Genomic DNA, 7,933 nt, shown 5'->3' on the forward strand with positions numbered 1-7,933 from the left:
GGTCAGTTTCATTGTTGGCAAATTATTATGATCTATTTCAAATGAAGCTTTTCTTCTCTGTTGCCCTGCTCTCCCAACCCCACTGCTGGATAGATTGCATTTCCAGGTCAGGCTTGTGTTAATTCTATTGACCCCAGGCAGGTAGTAGTTAAGGTGAGGTCTCTGAAGGTGAGCGTGGGGAAGTTTAAAGGAGACGTGCTGAGCAGGTTTTTCACATATTGGTGGATTGTCAAGACTGGTGGAGTGGTGGACGATCTGGGTGTTTAAGAGGCTGCCTAGTCATAGGCATGTGAGTGTGCAGGGATTAAAGGGATCTCTCGTGGACAGACAAGAGAGATTAGATTAGTTCAGCTTTGTTTGTCACATGTACATCGAAACATCAAAAGATATAGTGAAATCCGTCATTTTACATCAACAATCGACCCTGAGAATTTTGCTGGGCAGCCTGAAGTGATACCAACACTTCTGGTACCAACATTGCATGCCCACAACTTCCCAGCACTGTCTGTAGGGAGGTTGTACGTTTTCCCCTTGACCGTGTGGCTTTCCTCTGGATGCTCTGGTTACCTCCCACCATCCAGGATGCTGCCTGGTTTAGAAAGTATGCATTATGATCAGAGATTAAGGGAGCTAGGGCTTTACTCTTTGGAGAGAAGGAGAATGAGAGGAGACATGATAGAGGTGTACAAGATAATAAGAGGAATAGATAGAGTGGATAGCCAGCGCCTCTTCCCCAGGGCACCACTGCTCAATACAAGAGGACATGGCTTTAAGGTAGGGGGTGGGAAGTTCAAGGGGGATATTAGAGGAAGGTTTTTTACTCGGAGAGTGGTTGGTGCGTGGAATGCACTGCCTGAGTTAGTGGTGGAGGCAGATACACTAGTGAAGTTTAAGAGACTACTAGACAGGTATATGGAGGAATTTAAGGTGGGGGCTTATATGGGAGGCAGGGTTTGAGGGTCGGCACAACATTGTGGGCTGAAGGGCCTGTACTGTGCTGTACTATTCTATGTTCTATGTTCTATGTTCTATCCAAAGACATACCGATTAGCTGGTTAATTGGTCAGTGTAAATTGTCCTGTGATGAGGCTCGGGTTAGATCAGGGGGTGCTGAGGGCACAGATCAAAGGGCTGGAAGGGCTTACTCCACGCTGTATCTCAATAAACAAGCAAACAAACAAACAAACAAACAAATAAATAGAAAGACAGGCAGCTTACTCACCCTAATACATGCTTCTTTGGAAATGTGCTTGGGGCAGTCTGCCAGTGTCGCCATGCTTTCAGTTCAACATAGCATGCCCACAGCTCACTAACCTTAACCCATTTGTCTTTGGAAATGTGGGAGGAAACCGTAGTGCCCAGAGATAGCCTACACAGTCATTGAGAGAAGGTACAAACTCCTTATAGACAGCGGCGAGAATTGAACCCCAATCTTCCAGTCACCAGTGTGTAAATAGTTACGCTAACTGCTATGCTACTGTGCCGGCCAATTAAAATGAGTCTACTTCAGCAATGCGTTCGACACAGAGATTGTGGGCCGAAGGGTCTATTCCTGTGCTGTGCTGTTCGGTGTTGTTCTATGTTAATTGTTTAAATTATATTAGCGCACATATATTACATGCAGTCCAGGTCAAAATGCAAGATGCAACATTCCCAAGAGCAGCTTAATTGGGGTCCCCAATACATCAAATGTCTTTGCTCTATGGAGTGAAAGTGCTTTCTTGAAGTTTGTTCATTTACTTCCAAAGTGAGGGAGTGGACAGAGGGGTACACAGCAGGCTGTCTCAGCAACAGCTGGCCACCATGTTTTGGTGATGCCCTTTGGAAAATTCCTGTCCCATCCAGAAAAGCCATCCTCCTCCTCTGCAATACCCCTCCCCAAGCCTCTCTGACCCCTAGAGTAATGCAGGAGGAACTCCGCCATACAGGGGAATAAACAGTTGACTTTTTGGGCCGTGACCCTTCACCAGGAGAGAAAGATAGAGGAGAGGTGGCCAGTATAGAGTTGGAGGTAAGGGGTGGAGCTAGAGCTGGTGGATCCAAGTGAGGGAGGGCAATGGGCAGATGCAGGGGCAGAAGCAGCAACAGAGGTTGGGAGGTGATGGCTGCAATTCTCCAATTTCAGGTAACCACCTCCCCTCTGATCCTTTCTCTCTCTTACTAATCTACCCAGTTCCTCCTAAACCCACCTCAGCACCCTGTTGCCTTCCTCTCCCCCACCCTCTCCATCTGATTATCACCCATACTGGGTCCCCTCCCTCCACTGTTTCCATCTGCCCTACCCATCCTCTCACACCTGATTCCATGTTTCACCTTCCTCTCCTATCAGATTCCACCATCTGTAGTTTGTTGTCACAGCCGCCTCTCAACCTACCCCCATACCCTGCCCCCCAGCCTTCCAGTCACTATTCCCACTCTCCCTTCCTCCATCTGCTTATCCCCATCCTGGCAATGAATTCCACATAGTCAGCACCCTCTGACTAAAGAAATTCCTCCTTGTCTCTGTTCTGAAGGAACGTCCTTGTATTCTGAGGCTGTGCCTTCTGGTTCTAGACTCCCCCACTATTCGAAAGATCCTCGTCACGTTCGCTCCTTCCAGGCCTTTCTAGCTTTTTATAACCAGAACCAGACAACTAGAACTGCACAGAGTGTTCCAGACTCACCAATGTTGTGTTCAACTGTATCAGTTGGCTAGCTCACCTTGGATTCCATGTGATCTAACCTTCCAGACCAATTATGTTAATTAGAGATAAATACGCCCCTTGAATGGAAAATCCTACAAAAAGCAGTGTACATTGTCCAGTCCCTCATGGGTAAAGTTCTTCCCACCATTGAGCACACCTATCTGAAATGCTTTCACCGGAAAGGACCATCCATCATTAGGGACTGCCTCCACCCAGGACATACTGTCTTCTCACTACTGCCATCCAGAAGGAGTAACAAGAGCCTCAGGACTCACACCACCTTCATGAACAGTTACTACCCTTTAACCATCGGACTCTTGAACCAGAGGGGATAACTTCACTCAACTACACTTGATGCATCATTGAAATGTTCCCACACCCAATGGACTCACTTTCAAGAATTCTTCATGTCAAGTTCTCAATATTTATAGCTTTTTTTTGAAGAGTACACTTAGTCAGTGATTTAACCTGGGGTCATCAAGTTTTTCGGGTCTTTTCACTTCAGACAGGCGACCCAACCGTGGTTGATCAAGCCATGACTTGTGTTCAGGTGGCATGTGCTGCAGATCTCCATGGACTTGCTCTCTTCATCCTGAGCCATCTTGAGGCTTTCGTTGCTGCCTTGGTGATGTTGCCGATGGCTCTCTGCCCAATGCTCTGAATTCTCTGTGAAGAGACTGCCCAGTGAAGCCCAAGCAGCCCACTTCAAGAGATTTTTGCTGTTTCTTTTTATATTTGCACACTTTGTGGTCTTCTGCATTCTGCTTGAATGCCTTAGATGGGTGGTTGTTCATTGAATTTGTTATAGTCATTATTCTATAGATTTATGAGTATACCCACAAAGAAACGAATCTCAGAGTTGTATATGGTAACATATATGTACTGCGATAATAAAATTTACTTTGAACTTTGATCACTTTTAAGGTGATTGATTGGTTCGAGCTGAATGGATTTGTTGTCAAAGCATCCAACACAGAGATTGCGAGTTTTATCACCTGATACCTAAGGTACTCTCTGGACAGTCATAACATTTTGGAGAGACCTAAATTGTTTTATATTTATTTATTTAGGGATTCAGCATGGTAATAGGCCCTTCTGACCCAACAGGTTCAGGCCGCCCAATTACACCCATGTGAAAATTAACCTGATAAGCCATCTGTACATTTTTGCACAATAGAAGGTAACCATAGCATCTGGAGGAAACCCACATTGTCATGGGAAAAATGTATAAACTCCCTAGAGACAGCAGTAGGAATCTTGGGAGCTAAGATGCAAAGTTTATAGAATTATTAGAGGTACAGACAGAGTAACCAGTTTGAATCATGAAGTACTGGAGGATGTGCATTTAAGGTGAGGTGGGGGGGGTAGGGAGTGACAAAGGGTATAAAGAAAGAAGGGTGGACAAAGTTTTTCACTTAGAAAGTGATAGATGCCTGGAACAGGCTGCCAGATGTGGAGGTGGATGCAGGTTTCATGGTGGTGTTTAAGAGGCTTCAATTAGAAACCTCAGTTAGAAACATTAGACAGTTTTAAGTTGTCCTGATGAAAGGTCTCACTCCAAACTTAGATTGTTAACATACAAAGAGCGTTTGATGGCTCTGGACTGTACTGGCTGGAGCTTAGAAGAATGAAGGGGGATCTCACTGAAACTTATTGAATATTGAAAGGCCTAGATGTTTCCAATAGTGGGGGAGTCTAGGACCAGAAGGCACAACCTCAGAATATAAGGATATCCCTTTAGGACAGAGATGAGGAAGAATCTGAGTAATTCATTGCTACAGTTGGCATTGGGTTTATTTAAAGCAGAGGTTGATAGGTTCTTGATTAATAAGGACATCAAAAGTTACACGGAGAAGGCTGGAGAATGGGGTTGAGAGGGATAATAAATCAGCCATGATTGAAAGGCAGAGCAGACTCAATGGGGAAAATGACCTTATTCTGGTCCTACATCTTCTGATCTTATGGTCTTATGTTCATTTCCCTCCATGGATGCTGCCTGATCCAGTGAGTTCCTCCAACAGTTTGTGCATATTACATCAGATAGTAAAGCAGTATGGAATCACATGAAAGCCTGGGTTTTAATATTTATACAAGTAATCTTCTCATCTTCTTTCCATACTTCTGTCATGCATGCTGATGAGAACAAAACACCAGCTACATCTGATTTCACTTTTCCCAAGATAGCATTTATTTTTCATAAGGATTTTGTTCATGGCATCAATAATGCATGATGCAGGGTTTCTTTCTTTGCTTCCTGGGATTTTATTTGTTTGTTTTTAACTTTGTAGAACCCATAAGACCATAATATACAGGAGCAGAATTAAGCCATTCAGTCCATCAAGTCAGCTCTGCCATTCCGTTATGTCCCACAATCTCTTTGACCTCTACCATCAAGCAGGAGGTACCATAGCATTAGGACAAAGACTGCTAGGATGGGAAACAGATTCTTCCCCCAGGCCATGAGACTACTGAACTCCCTGCCACCACCCAGGTCTCACCACGTATGAAGGACCAGTGGAACAGTCGCGTTATACTGTTTACTTTTTAATCGTGTCATAAATGCACCTTATGCTAATTGTCAGTCTTCTAGATTCTATTTTATTGTTTGTTAATTTATTTGTGTTATTATTACTTTATTTGATGTGTGTAAAGTATATGTATTGTGTAAGCACCTTGATCTGGAGGAACGCATTTTGTTTGGCAGTATATCTAGTTGAATGTGAATAAACTTGAACGTGGATTTGAACTTGAACTTGATGCCAACCCATTGCGTTATTTCACTTAACACAGCAACATCAGCAAGGCAGAGTCTCTTCATGGAGAATTCAGCGCATTGGGCAGAGAGCCATCGGCAACATCACCAAGGCAGCAACGAAAGCCTCAAGATGGCTCAGGATGAAGAGAGCAAGTCCATGGAGATCTGCAGCACATGCCACCTGAACACAAGTCATGGCTTGATCAACCATGGCTGGGTCGCCTGTCTGAAGTTAAAAGACCCAAAAAACCTGATGACCCCAGGTTAAATTACTGACGAAGTGCTCAGAGGATTGTGAGATGTACTCTTCAAAAAAAAAGCTATAAATATTGAGAACACGAGATGAAGAATCCTTGAACGTGAGTCCATTGGATGTGGCAACATTTCAATGATGCATCAAGTATAGTTGAGTGAAGTTATCCCCTCTGGTTCAAGAGTCTGATGGTTAAAGGGTAGTAACTGTTCATGAAGATAGTGTGAGTCCTGAGACCCTTGTACCTCCTTCTGGATGGCAGCAGCTAGAAGACAGTATGTCCTGGGTGGGGGCAGTCCCTAATGATGGATGCTGCTTTCCTGCGAAAGCATTTCAGGTAGATGTGCTCAATGGTGGGAAGGACTTTACCCGTGATGGACTGGACCGTACACACTGCTTTTTGCAGGATTTTCCATTCAAGGGAATTAGTGTTTCCGTACCATGCTGTGATGCAGCCAGTCCACATATGCTCCACTACACATCTAAGAAGTTTGTCAAAGGTTCAGATGTCATGCCGAATTTCCACAAACTCCTAAGGAAGTAGTGGTGCTGACGTGCTTTCTTCGAAATTGCACTTACGTGCTAGGCCCAGGACAGGTCCTCTGAAATAGCAGAACCTTAGAATTTAAGGTTGCTGACCCTCTTCATCTCTGATCCTTTGATGAGGACTGGCTCAAGAACCTCTGGTTTTCTTCTCTTAAAATCTATAATCAGTTCCCTGGTTGTGCTGACAATGAGTAAGAGTGTTATGACACCACTCAGTCAGATTTTCTATCTCCCTCCTATATGCTGATTCAACACCACCTTTGATTCGGCCTACGACAGTGGTGTCAGCAGAGAACTTGAATATTTCATTGGAGCTGTACTTAGCCACACAGTCATTAGTATAGAGTAGGGGCCAAGCACACAGCCTTGTGGTGCACCAGGGCTGATAGAGATCATGGAGGAGATGTTGTTGCCAATCCAGATTGAATGGACCTGCACGTGAGGAAATCCAGGATCCATTTGCACAAGGATGTATTGAGGCCAGGGTCTTGGAGCTTATTGCTTAGTTTCGAGGGGTTGACGGTATAGAAAGCCAGGCTGTAGTCAATAAACAGCATCCTGATGTATGCATCTTTGCTGTCCAGATGTTCTTGGGTTGAGTGAAAAGCCAATGAGATGCCATTTGCTGTGCACCTGTTCCTCCGGGTGATTGGAGTGGATCTAATTCACTTCTCAGGCAGGAATTAATATGTTTCATCACCAGCCTCTCAAAGCATTTCATGTAGGTGCTACTGAGCAATTGTCATTGAGGCAGGTCGCCATGCTCTTGTTGGCCACTGGTATAATTCAAGCCTGTTTGAAGCAGGTGGGTACCATACACTGCTGAAGCGAGAGGTTAAAGATTTCAATGAACATACCAGCCTTTATTGTTGATACAGTGATGTACCTCAATTTATTTTTAATCAAGGCTGTACAGCCTATTGTTCTATTACTTCATCTTCTTCATATTTATAAACTTCGCTATTTGGTAAAAAACAATTAAAAGTTTGCACATTTCTTCGATTCCTAAAATCTTGGAGCAAGGAGTTTTGGTGATCAATAAAATATGTGGCAGTTTTGAAAAGGAGCCTTTGTATTCATTCATTCAAAGAAGCTTCTAAAGCTACAATGGCGACACAAGAAATATTATCAGCAGGTCAGGCAACATCTGGGCAGGGAAATAGACAGCTGATGTTTTGGTTGAGACCTTTCATCTGGACACGATTCTTGTGGAGAAAGAGTTGGGTGTGTGGTGCTAGGGTATGTTTGAAACATAGGTTGCTCCATGTAGCCAACAAAAAGACCATTAAGACCAAAAGACTTTGGACCAAAATTAGGTCAGTTGGTCCAAAGAGACTGCTTTGACATTCCATCATGGCTGGCTTATCAGCCCTCTCAACCCTATTCTCCTGTCTTCTCTGCTAACCTTTAAAGACCTGACTAATCAAGAACCTATCAAGCTCTACTTTAGATATACTCAATCATTTGACCTTCACAATTGTCTGTGGTAATGAATTCTGCAGACTCACCCCCCACTGGCTAACAAAATTCCTGTTCATCTCTATTCTAAAGAACACCATTCTATTCTGAAGCTATTCCCCTTAGTCCTATACTCTCCCTACTATTGGAAACATCCTCTTAATGTCTGCTCTAGGTCTTTCAATATTCAATAGGTTCCATTGAGATCCCTCCTCATTCTTCTAAACTCCAGCAAGT

This window comes from Mobula birostris, chromosome 2 (assembly GCF_030028105.1).
Source record: "Mobula birostris isolate sMobBir1 chromosome 2, sMobBir1.hap1, whole genome shotgun sequence".
NCBI lineage: Eukaryota > Metazoa > Chordata > Chondrichthyes > Myliobatiformes > Myliobatidae > Mobula > Mobula birostris.